Below are 12,134 nucleotides of genomic sequence, written 5' to 3'. Positions count from 1 at the left end.
CTCAGCATATGATTTTCGCTAGGTTGTGTTTCAATAATGAAATATATGAAGAACTGTACTTTTTTCAAACTGCCAAAGGTAAAATATGCAGATAAGATGTATTCCCAGGAGTAAATAACTTCTTTAACAGTAAAGCTGTGTAAGAAACAGAGTGACTCCTTTGACCAAAATTTTAAAAGGATTTGGATAAGTTTCCTGAGACAGATCACATGTGACATCCTGCTATATACAGGCAAGCATTTGCAGTTGAGAAATTGGAGCCAGAAGCGCACAAAATATTGCAAGATGTCATCAGTTTAGTTAATTTTATTTTTAAAAAAACTTTAAAATATAGTCAATTTAATTGTTTAGAATAAATTGAAAGGGGAGTAACACTCAATTTATATTTACTTATGGAAGTATTTTCTATGGCACAGAAGTTTGCTTGTGGCAAAGTATTAAAAATTAGAACCAAAAACATATATTTACAAAACAGACAAGTGTTCCAAATATGCTAACTTGTCTGTGATGGCAAGGGGGCTATCCATAGCATGCATGCTATGCTACCTCTCAAGCATTTTTTTAATATTAATAAACATGGTGGAGCAACTGGCTTGAGCGATTGGAAACAAGATGCAGGACCCCAGCGCAGACGCTGAGTGGAATGACATCTTACCCAAAAAGGGTATGTTGCCCCCCAAGGAAAGTCTGAAACAATTGGAAAAGGAGGTGGAAGAGGAGCAGTGCATCCTCTAGCAGTCAGTGGTGACAACATATAAAGATAGGACTTTGAGGCCGGGCGCGGTGGCTCAAGCCTGTAATCCCAGCACTTTGGGAGGCCGAGACGGGCGGATCACGAGGTCAGGAGATCGAGATCATCCCGGCTAACACGGTGAAACCCCGTCTCTACTAAAAAATACAAAAATCTAGCCGGGCGAGGTGGCGGGCGCCTGTAGTCCCAGCTACTCGGGAGGCTGAGGCAGGAGAATGGCGTAAACCCGGGAGGCGGAGCTTGCAGTGAGCTGAGATCCGGCCACAGCACTCCAGCCTGGGCGACAGAGCGAGACTCTGTCTCAAAAAAAAAAAAAAAAGATAGGACTTTGAGAGAGATGGAGGATCGTGAAGATGAGTTTAAGGAGAAGGATGAACGTGCTATTGAAAGGTAAAGACGGCAGAGACTGGCTGAGTGGAAAGCATCTAAACTGAAGAATAAATTTGGAGAAGTTTTGGAAATCTCAGGGAAGGATTATATTCAAGAAGTTACCAAAGCTGGTGAGGGCTTGTGGGTCATCTTGTGCCTTTGCAAACAAGGAATTCCCCTCAGTGCCCTGATAAACCAGTACCTCAACGGAGTTGCCAGGAAGTTTCCTGATGTCAAATTTATCAAAGTCATTTCAACAACCTGCATATCCAATTATCGTGATAGGAATCTGCCCACGGGATTTGTTTTCCTGGAAGGAGGTATCAAGGCTCGGTTTATAGGTCCCCTGGTGTCTGATGGCATGAACCTGATGAGAGATGAGTTGGAGTGGAAACTGTCTAAATCTGGAGCAATGAAGCTGGACCTGGAGGAAGACCCTAAGAAGCCGATTGAAGACATGTTGCTGTCCTCAGTGCGGCGCTCTGTCCCCATGAGGAGGGACAGCGATTCTGAGGGTGACTGAGGCTGCAGCTGCTATCACATGCCGAACTTTCTTGTAACAAATTGTCTGGATTTTTTAAAAAAGGAAAAAGCAAGAATGAATCCTTCTGGTTTTTAGCTTTTTATAAATTATGTTTCAAATCTTTACATTTTAGAAATAATCATTGCTGGAACTGTTACATTTTTTGGAACTCTTTTTTTAAATATAGTATTTCCTCTAAAAAATTAAAAACAGCTATTGGTATGGAAAAAAAATACAAAAAAACCTATCCCTTCAAGGTGAAAGTTAATATTTCAACAGTGAATTAGAAAGAATTGTTATGTGATTTGGATGCAAAAGCAAGATAAGTGCAATCATCATCAATTTTTTTAAAATCTCCTATCAGTATACTCTAAAATTTTGGAAACAAGATTTTAAACCAGTTTAAAATTATTTTAAACAAAAAAATTTAAATGGAATTTGAACCCATTTTGATAACAATAAAGCAACGACAATATTGCCTAATTGTCTGTGAGAACTACTGATTGACATCAAAGAAGATGGAAATCTACTAGCCAAATTTTAACATAAGCATTTTCAAAATTGGTGAATGGGAATTAGTTAAAACAGCCAGTAAGAAAATTCTTCCATTTGTATTTATGTATCTTTGTGAGACATTTTTTAGTTGCGAAAACCATTACGACAAAGTGCTGAAAAACTAAATTGAGAAATACATTTGAATGTGTGACAAATTTAACAAAAGTTTGTAAAATAGTGATGCATACTCAAATATAATTATAATTTTAGTGATAGCAAAAACTTTTGTACCATTAATAATTTAAATAAAAATAAAACAATGATTATCATTAGCTCAGCCTTTTTTTTTTTTTGAGAATGAATGTCGCTCTGTCACCAGGCTGGAGTGCAGTGGCACAATCTCAGCTCACTGCAATCTCCGTCTCCCAGGTTCAAGCAATTCTCTTGCCTCAGCCTCCCAAGCAGCTGGGACTACAGGTTCCCACCACCACACCCAGCTAATTTTTGTATTTTTAGTAGAGACAGGGTTTCACCATGTTGGCCAGGATGGTCTCGAGCTCTTGACCTCATGATCCGCCCACCTCAGCCTCCCAAAGTTCTGGGATTACAGGCATGAGTCACCACGCCCTGCCAGCTCAGGCTTTAAGGTTGCAATTGGTATAGGTTTTATGATATACATAATAGATATTGACATGGTAGTTTGTCTATAACTTACAAATGAGTAAAAATACATATAGTGAAGATACACAGTCAAAATTCTTTCACTAATGGGACCCGCAAACAAAAATTTTGGAAGCAGTGCTATTCGTGATGTATTTTGTGAACCCACAGCACCAGTGTAACATGTGACATTGCTGGAAATGCAAATTCTGAGGCTCCACCCTAGACCTACTGAATCAGAATCTCTGGGAAAGGGGGACAGGCGTATGGGTTTTAACAAGATCTCAAAGTGATTATCTAAGGCATGATATAGATCTAATCAAGACACTCCTCTTTAAAAGCTGCCTGCTGCTTATGAAATTGAAGCAGGCTTCTCACCATATCATTTAAAGGCTCTCCAAATACGGCCAAGCCTCCCTTAATGGCATGCGTCCATGACTCCTCACCATGTTGGAAGCCTCAGGTATTCTTAGGTGCACGCTTCGCTTCTCTCCTCTTTTCTTTATCTGGAATTTCTCCCCAGTCCAGTTATGTCTGCTTAACCAAAACCTTTACAAGTTCAATGCCTACCTCAAAAGTTACCTGTTCTAAGAAAACTTGCATAATCTTAGTGGGAAAAAAAAGACCTACATACTCTTTTCCCCCTATTTTTTTTATAATGCCCATGGCATCTTGTTTGTTCATCTCCCCCGGACTCTATTGCATCATGCCTTATAACCATTTGCGTACTTATCTAATTCCTTCTAAGGATTGTAGGCTCCTAGAGAGAGGCTTGCTTAATCTTTCTTTACACCTTAGCTTAGCACGGGCCTGGAAGGCTCTAATTGCTGGATACAGAATTGAAATAAAATTCCACAACTGAGCTCGGCCCACAATGTCTTCTTCCTTTATCACTCTATTGGGGACACTACCTCATCATGAAGAACCTGGATTTCTCAAGAACTTTCCACATACTTGGGTCACTCACTGGCTATGGCTTCCCCTCAGATTGCATTTCTGAGTTGCACAATCTCTCCTGATCACTTAGTAATGATTGCAATTTAAACACTAGAAAGCAAATGATGATTAAAAAAAAAAAAGTTTGCCATGTTTGAGGTCTTACCAGTGCCAGATACTGTACAAGGTGCTTTAGGTTGTTGTCTCATTCAGTCCTGACAAAACCTCTATTTGACGGATATATTACCACTCCCATTTTGCCAGATGAGGAAACGGAGGTGCAGAAAGGGCTACTAGAGTAGTAAGGCCAGGATTGGAATCCAGGCTGGCTGACTACAGAACCTGCAAAATCAACCTCTCCATTACCCTGCTGAGAATAGAAGATACTACTCCACAGCCATCCTTATATTAAATCCAGTCCCTAGCCCTCTTAACCACATGAAAAAGCACATGCATTAAAGTCAATCTTGATGACAATATAAAAACTATGATTTTACTATGTAAATTCAATTTAAATCTAGATCAAAGAAATCTAAATTACTCTTCATTTGGGCTATAATCTTATATTCCAAAGCTTAAATGCTTATAAGAAAGCTTTATCTAATTTAAGATTACTAGCTCAAATATAAGTACAGACTTAATACTACTTTTCCTCTAAAGTAATCAGTACAAAGAGTTCTATTCTTCCCATAGTAAAATATGTCATAGAACTTGAACTACTAGGCAATCACTATCTTTTCTTTATAAGAAAAAAAAGCTTTTGAAATATGTACCATAACCTCTGAAAAATACAATTATCCTCCCAAAGAAATTAGGCATTTTTTTCTGACAAAAACTATGGGCAATTGATCTATAGTTCTTTTCTTCCTCAAAAAATTATTGTATATTGTGTAATGATCATTATAATTAAAAATTAAGATGGCTTGCAATAATTCCACCATTATTTGATTCAAAATCTTTATAAAATATTGGCATTTTCCAACATTTATTTTTCCTGTCTATGTTCCATTTAAGGCCAAATTTTCAAACCCAGCTGCCAAATTACACATATAATTACTGCATTTGCGCACAAAAATGTGATAATTGCTTACACAATTTCAGAGGCCAGCTTGAGGCTCCTTTCCAAATTTGTTTTACATGTACAGTGCGGTGTATGTAGTTTTATATGAAAATTGGAAAAGTAAAATTCATGGTTTGTCTGGGTGATGTGTGAAAATGGATACAAAATAAAGCCTTTCTATAAATGCCTGGGACTGTCTTCGTATTTTCTCCCAATAGACCTTTATAAAAGTCTTATAGAGAAGCTCAAACTTCAGCTAGTGTTGGAGCAATGGCAATGAAAGGGGATGATGCCTGGTGTAATGCCTTAAATAGTTCAGATGCCCATTTTGTTGGTCGACATATTGTCATGAGGCATTCTTCTGTCTATAAACTGCTCCCACCAACCTAGGCAAGAAAGATCAAGGTGATATAAGGCCCGCAATCATACAGTCAGCCAAGATGACACCAGCCTCAATAGGGCAGAGTAGTTGAGCACTGGTGGCTGGGGATTTACCCTTCCAATTTTGCCTGACAGTTGATTTTACAGCTTGGCAAGCATGCACTATGGATATAGCTCATAATGGATATTCCTAGTGGAAGCTTTGGTTCAAGAAAAGGCAAAGAAACAAGACCTAGCTAGTCATACAATTAGTGAGATGATCTAAGGTATTTTTGTTTCAAAACAAAAGTGGGTGGAAAATTATGGCCAGTTGCACATGAACCACTACCTATCCTCAAAAGATCTACTTTCTAAACTCAAGAATTATGAATCTGATCTCTGACTATTACCAAATATCTGACTACAGAACTGACCAGAAGCAATTAGGTCAGAAGCCTATTAAACACTGAAGGAAGTTCTATTTGAGAAATCTCCAGCTATTTTCCATAGAGGTTATACTAATCTACATTCCCAACAAGAGTGTAAAAGTATTCCCTTTTCTCAAATAACTAAAAACAGAACTACCATTTGACTCAATAACCCCCCTACTGGGCAAAGGAAGAGCAATTGTATCAAAAAAACACCTTCACTCTTATGTTTATTGTAGCACTATTCACAATAGCAAAGTCATGGAATCAACCTGTGTATCCATCAACAGATAATTGGATTTAAAAAAAAAAAAGGTGGTATAGAGCGCGTGCAGTGTGCAGGGGCTCTCTCCTTGTCAGTTGGCAACGCCTGCGGGGTGGTGGCTCTGTGACAGCGGCAGTGGCTGGACTCCGGTGGTGAGCGGTCTCAGCACCGAGGTGCACACTGTGCCCTTCTCCCTGGAGTACCGAGTCCTCTTCAAAAATGAGAAAGGACAATATGTATCTCCATTTCATGATATTCCAATTTATGCAGATAAGGATGTGTTCCACATGGTAGTTGGAAATACCACACTGGTCTAATGCAAAAATGGAGATTGCTACAAAGCACCCTTTAAACACCATTAAACAAGGTGTGAAAAAAGAAAAACTTCGTTATGTTGCGAACCTGTTCCCATATAAAGGATATATCTGGAACTATGGTGCCATCCCTCAGACTTGGGAAGACCCAAGACACAATGATAAACATACTAGCTGTTGTGGTGACAATGACCCAACTGATGTGTGTGAAATTGGGAGCAAAGTATGTGCAAGAGGTGAAATAATTGGCACAAAAGCCCTAGGCATATTGGCTATGATTGACAAAAGGGAAACCGACTGGAAAGTCATTGCCATTAATGTGGATGATCCTTATGCAGCCAATTATAGTGATGTCAATGATGTCAAACGGCTGAAACCTGGCTACTTAGAAGCTATGTTGGAGTGGTATAAGGTTCCTGATGGAGAACCAGAAATGAGTTTGCTTTTAAGGCAGAATTTAAAGATAAGGACTTTACAATTGATATTATTAAAAGTACTCATGACCATTAGAAAGCATTAGTGACTAAGAAACTTAATGGAAAAAGAATCAGTTGCATGAATACAACTGTGTCTGAGAGCCCCTTCAAGTGTGATCCTGATGCTGCCAGAGCCATTGTGGATGCTTTACCACCATCCTGTGAATCTGCCTGCACAGTACCAACAGATGTGGATAAGTGGTTCCATCACCAGAAAAACTAATGAGATTTCTCTGTAATACAAGCTGATATTGCTGCATTGTATTCATCTGGATGGGAAAAGTAGTAGCTTTTCAAAGCTTTAAATTTGTAGAACGCATCTAACTAAAGTAAATTCTGCTGTGACCAATCCAATATACTCAGAATGTTATCCATTTAAAGCATTTTTCAAATCTCAACTAAGATAACTTTTAGCACATGCTTAAATATCAAAGCAGTTGTCATTTGGAAGTCGTTTGTGAATAGATGTGCAAGGTGAGCACATATGGGATGTATATTTTACCATATGTTAAGAAATAAAATTTTTTGCTGGAATAAAGTGGTATATATACATCATGGAATATTATGCATCCATAAAAAAGAATAAAATAATATCTTTTGCAGCAACCTGGATGAAGCTGGAGACCATTATCCTAAGTGAAATAACTCAGAAACAGAAAATCAAGTACCACATGTTCTCACTTATAAGTGGAAGGTAAACAAATGGTACACATGGACACAAAGATGGAAATCATAGGTACTGGTGAATCCAAAAGAGGGGAGACTGGGAGGAGGGTGGCGGTAGAAAAATTACCTATTTGGTATAATGTTCACTATTCAGGCAATGGCAACACTAGGAGCCCAAACCCTACCATATGCAATACGTCCATGTAACAAACATGCACGTGTACCCCCTGAATCTCTAAAAACAAAAAATAATTGAAGGATGTTCTCCTGCCAAAGGCACCCTGAAAGTATCATATTATCCTCCTCAATGGCTAGTTGAAATAATCATAACTAACATTTCCTGAGCACTCAATCTATGTTAAATAATGTTCTAAGAATTTTGCATGCATTCATTTCCTCTGCATGCTTACTAATTTTAAGAGGTAAGTACTATTATTGTCTTCATTTTGCATCTGAGGAGACTGAAGCACAAAGAGTTTAAGAAACTTGTTGAATGTCATACAATTAAAAAGTCACAAAATCCAGTATTAGAACCCAGGCTTACAATTAAAAAGTAGCAAATCCAGTATTAGAATCCAAGTATACAATTAAAAAGTAGCAAATCCAGCAGGGCGTGGTGGCTCGCGCCTGTAATCCCAGCACTTTGGGACGCCAAGGCAGGTGGATCATTTGAGGTCAGGAGTTTGAGACCAGCCTGGCCAATATGGTGAAATCCCGTTTCTACTAAAAATACAAAAATCAGCCAGACATCACTACGTGCCTGTAATCCCAGCTGCTCCGGAGGCTGAGGCAACGGAATCGCATGAACCTGGGAGGCAGAGGCTACAGTGAACCGAGACTGTGCCAGTGCACTCCAGCCTGGATGACAGAGTGAGACAATGTCTCAAAAAAAAAAAAAAAGCAACAAATCCAGCATTAGAACCCAGGCATTCTGACTCCAAAGCCTTTACTCTTAGCCCTAATAACATACTGCCTCACAGACAGAGCCAAGGAAAAGAGTGGACAAAGAATAGCCTCCTAAATAGAAGACCTTAAGCAGCCAGCATGACCATCCAAAGAATTCACTACTGGAATGTAGTCCCCATCCCTTCTGTCTAGCAGGAATTATACTGTCATAGACTAATGGCCACTGCGGGTTGTTTCCCACTCTTCTCCTTTCCAAATGGGATTTTTTTTAATTAAAGTTATCCTGTTCTTTCTTCATCAGTTTATATGGATTGTGTTATAGACGGATAACGTATTATTAACAAAAATCCCTAGACTATGAGAAGTTTCAGCCAGACATGATGAAGAGGATCCCACATCACCCAGAGAATCAAAACTTGGAGCTAACACACTAAATCTTGAGTTGTCTCTAGTAGAAAAACATCGACGTTTCTTAGAGTATGGATGGGAAGAAGGATTTGTGTGGGTACTGGACAGCCAGTCCCCAATAGTGAATTGGTAACTTATCCAGCAACCTATTCCCCCTTTCTAAAAATATCGACCTCTTTCTCGGATGGTTCATTGACTTTGGGCAATTGAACCTCATGGCTGGTCCAATAAATGAATAAGTCCTGATTAGTATGTGAATCAGAATAATCTTACCTTATCCTCACATCGACCTTGACATGACAGCTGGCTTAAGAATGGTAAGTAGAGGGCGCGCCCAAGATGGCCGAATAGGAACAGCTCCAGCCTCCAGCTCCCAGAGTGAGTGGCACAGAAGACGGGTGATTTCTGCATTTTCAACTGAGGTACCGGGTTCGTCTCACTGGGGCGTGTCATGTCGGACAGTTGGCGCTGGTGCAGCCCGACCAGTGAGAGTTGAAGCAGGGGGAGGCATCGCTTCATCTGGAAAGCGCAAGGGGGAAGGGAATTCCTTTTCCTAGCCAAAGGAAATTGAGACACACAACACCTGGAAAATCGGGTAACTCCCACCCTAATACTGCACTTTACCAAGGTTCTTAGCAAATTGCACACCAGGAGATTATATCCCACACCTGGCCCAGAGGGTCCCACGCCCACGGAGCCTCCGTCATTGCTAGCAACGCAGTCTGAGATCTAATTGCAAGGCGGCAGCAAGGCTGGGGGAGGGGCACCCGCCATTGCTGAGGCTTAAGTAAGTAAACAAAGCACCTGGAGAAGCTCGAATTGGGTGGAGCCCACCACAGCTCCAGGAGGCCGGCCTGCCTCTGTAGATGCCTCCTCTGGGGACAGGGCATAGCTAAACAGAAAGCAGCAGAAACCTCAGCAGAGGTAAATGCACCTGTCTGACAGCTTTGAAGAGAGCAGTGGACCTCCCAGCACGGAGGTTGAGATCTGAGAAGGGACAGACTGCCTGCTCAAATGGGTCCCTGACCCCTTAGTAGCCTAACTGGGAGACATCCCCCACTAGGTGCAGACCAACACCTTGCACCTCACACGGCTGGGTACACTAGTGAGCAAAATAACCAGCTAATATCATAAGGACAGGATCAAGTTCACACATAACAATATTAACCTTAAATGTAAATGGACTAAATGGTCCAATTAAAAGACACAGACTGGCAAATTGGATAAAGAAGCAAGACCCATCTCACATGCAGAGACACACATAGGCTCAAAATAAAGGGATGGAAGATTTACCAAGCAAATGGAAAACAAAAAAAAAGCAGGGGTTGCAATCCTAGTCTCTGATAAAACAGACTTTAAACCATCAAAGATCAAAAGAGACAAAGAAGGCCATTACATAATGGTAAAGGGATCAATTCATCAGGAAGAGCGTACTATCCTAAATATATATGCACCCAATACAGGAGCACCCAGATTCATAAAGCAAGTCCTTAGAGACTTACAAAGAGACTTAGACTCCCATACAATAATAATGGGAGACTTTAACGCCCCACTGTCAACATTAGACAGATCAACGAGACAGAAAGTTAACAAGGATATCCAGGAATCGAACTCAACTCTACACCAAGCAGACCTAATAGATATCTACAGAACTCTCCACCCCAAATCAACAAAATATACATTCTTCTCAGCACCACATTGCACTTATTCCAAAATTGACCACATAGTTGGAAGTAAAGCACTCCTCAGCAAATGTAAAAGAACAGAAATTATAACAAACTGTCTCTCAGACCACTGTGCAATCAAACTAGAACTCAGGACTAAGAAACTCAATCAAAACTGCTCAACTACATGGAAACCGAACAACCTGCTCCTGAATGACTACTGGGTACATAATAAAATGAAGGCAGAAATAAAGATGTTCTTTGAAACCAATGAGAACAAAGATACAACATACCAGAATCTCTGGGACACATTTAAAGCACTGTGTAGAGGGAAATTTATAACACTAAATGCCCACAAGAGAAAGCAGGAAAGATCTAAAATTGACACCCTAACATCACAATTAAAAGAACTAGAGGCCGGGCGCGGTGGCTCAAGCCTGTAATCCCAGCACTTTGGGAGGCCGAGACGGGCGGATCACGAGGTCAGGAGATCGAGACCATCCTGGCTAACATGATGAAACCCCGTCTCTACTAAAAAATACAAAAAACTAGCCGGGCGACGTGGCGGGCGCCTGTAGTCCCAGCTGCTTGGAAGGCTGAGGCAGGAGAATGGCGTAAACCCAGGAGGCGGAGCTTGCAGTGAGCTGAGACCAGGCCACTGCACTCCAGCCTGGGCAGCAGAGCGAGACTCCGTCTCAAAAAAAAAAAAAAAAAGAGAACTAGAGAAGCAAGAGCAAACACATTCAAAAGCTAGCAGAAGGCAAGAAATAACTAAGATCAGAGCAGAACTGAAGGAGATAGAGACACAAAAAACCCTCCAAAAAATCAATGAATCCAGGAGCTGGTTTTTTGAAACGATCAACAAAATTGATAGACCGCTAGCAAGACTAATAAAGAAGAAAAGAGAGAAGAATCAAATAGATGCAATAAAAAATGATAAAGGGGATATCACCACCGATCCCACAGAAATACAAACTACCATCAGAGAATACTATAAACACCTCGACACAAATAAACTAGAAAACCTAAAAGAAATGGACAATTTCCTGGACACTTACACTCTCCCAAGACTAAACCAGGAAGAAGTTGAATCCCTGAATAGACCAATAGCAGGCTCTGAAATTGAGGCAATAATGAATAGCCTACCAACCAGAAAAAGTCCAGGACTAGACAGATTCACAGTCCTATTCTACCAGAGGTACAAGGAGGAGTTGGTACCATTCCTTCTGAAATTATTGCAATCAATAGAAAAAGAGGGAATTCTCCCTAACTCGTTTTAAGAGGCCAACATAATCCTGATACTAAAGCCTGGCAGAGATACAACAAAAAAAGAGAATTTTAGACCAATATCCCTGATGAACATCTATGCAAAAATCCTCAATAAAATAATGGCAAACCAAATCCAGCAGCACATCAAAAAGCTTATCCACCATGATCAAGTGGGCTTCATCCCTGGGATACAAGGCTGGTTCAACATACACAAATCAATAAACATAATCCAGCATATAAACAGAACCAAAGACAAAAACCACATGATTATCTCAATAGATGCAGAAAAGGCCTTTGACAAAATTCAACAGCCCTTTATGCTAAAAACGCTCAATAAATTCGGTATTGATGGAATGTATCTCAAAATAATAAGAGCTATTTATGACAAACCCACAGCCAATATCATACTGAATGGGCAAAAACTGAAAGCATTCCCTTTGAAAACTGGCAGAAGACAGGGATGCCCTCTCTCACCACTCCTATTCAACATAGTGTTGGAAGTTCTGGCTAGGGCAATCAGGCAAGAGAAAGAAATCAAGGGTATTCTATTAGGAAAAGAGGAAGTCAAATTGTCCCTGTTTGCA

At 40.2% G+C, this 12,134-nt stretch overlaps 2 pseudogenes; both read left to right on the top strand.

The window, feature by feature from the left end:
* The first annotated feature begins 612 nt into the window (after positions 1 to 612).
* LOC117084220 lies at positions 613 to 1,783 on the top strand (annotated as a pseudogene).
* Positions 1,784 to 5,064: 3,281 nt separating this feature from the next.
* On the top strand, positions 5,065 to 7,102 carry LOC117078821 (annotated as a pseudogene).
* Positions 7,103 to 12,134: the final 5,032 nt, after the last annotated feature.

Source organism: Trachypithecus francoisi, unplaced genomic scaffold (genome assembly GCF_009764315.1).
Source record: "Trachypithecus francoisi isolate TF-2019V2 unplaced genomic scaffold, Tfra_2.0 Lachesis_group0, whole genome shotgun sequence".
In the NCBI taxonomy this organism is placed as follows: Eukaryota; Metazoa; Chordata; class Mammalia; order Primates; family Cercopithecidae; genus Trachypithecus; species Trachypithecus francoisi.
This window is presented reverse-complemented; position numbering and strand designations above follow the sequence as displayed.